This window comes from Trachypithecus francoisi, unplaced genomic scaffold (assembly GCF_009764315.1).
Source record: "Trachypithecus francoisi isolate TF-2019V2 unplaced genomic scaffold, Tfra_2.0 Lachesis_group11, whole genome shotgun sequence".
Taxonomy (NCBI): domain Eukaryota; kingdom Metazoa; phylum Chordata; class Mammalia; order Primates; family Cercopithecidae; genus Trachypithecus; species Trachypithecus francoisi.
In genome coordinates, this window is record NW_022681456.1 from 59,457,627 (window position 1) to 59,458,844 (window position 1,218).

Genomic DNA, 1,218 nt, shown 5'->3' on the forward strand with positions numbered 1-1,218 from the left:
ATCCCTCCCCCCTCCCCCCTCCCCATGATAGGCCCCAGTGTGTGATGTTCCCCTTCCCCAGTCCAGGTGATTCATTGTTCAGTTCCCACCTATGAGTGAGAATGATGCGGTGTTTGGTTTCTCTTCTTGTGATAGTTTGCTAAGAATGATGGTTTCCAGCTGCATCCATGTCCCTACAAAGGACGCAAACTCATCCTTTTTGATGGCTGCATAGTATTCCATGGTGTATATGTGCCACATTTTTTAATCCAGTCTGTCACAGATGGATATTTGGGTTGATTCCAAGTCTGTGCTATTGTGAATAGTGCCGCAATAAACATACGTGTGCATGTGTCTTTGTAGTAGAGTAATTTATAATCCTTTGGGTATATACCCAGTAGTGGATGGCTGGGTCATACGGTACATGTAGTTCTAGATCCTTGAGGAATTGCCATACTGTTTTCCATAACGGTTGAACTAGTTTACAATCCCACCAACAGTGTAAAAGTGTTCCTATTTCTCCACATCCTCTCCAACACCTGTTGTTTCCTGACTTCTTAATGATTGCCATTCTAACTGGTGTGAGATGGTATCTCATTGTGGTTTGGATTTGCATTTCTCTGATGGCGAGTGATGAAGAGCATTTTTTCATGTGTCTGTTGGCTGTATGGATGTCTTCTTTTGAGAAATGTCTGTTCATATCCTTTCCCCACTTTTTGATGGGGTTGTTTGCTTTTTTCTTGTATATTTGTTTGAGTTCTTGTAATTCTGGATATTAGCCCTTTGTCAGATGAGTAGTTGCAAAAATTTTCTCCCATTCTGTAGGTTGCCTGTTCACTCTGATGGTAGTTTCTTTTGCTATGCAAAAGCTCTTTAATTTAATTAGATCCCATTTGTCAATTTTGGCTTTTGCTGCCGTTGCTTTTGGTGTTTTAGACATGAAGTCCTTGCCCATGCCTATGTCCTGAATGGTACTACCTAGATTTTCTTCTAGGGTTTTGATGGTATTAGGTCTAACATTTAAGTCTCTAATCCATCTTGAATTAATCTTCGTATAAGGGGTAAGGAAAGGATCCAGTTTCAGCTTTCTACGTATGGCTAGCCAATTTTCCCAGCACCATTTATTAAATAGGGAATCCTTTCCCCATTTCTTGTTTCTCTCAGGTTTGTCAAAGATCAGATGGCTGTAGATGTGTGGTATTATTTCTGAGGACTCTGTTCTGTTCCATTGGTCTATAT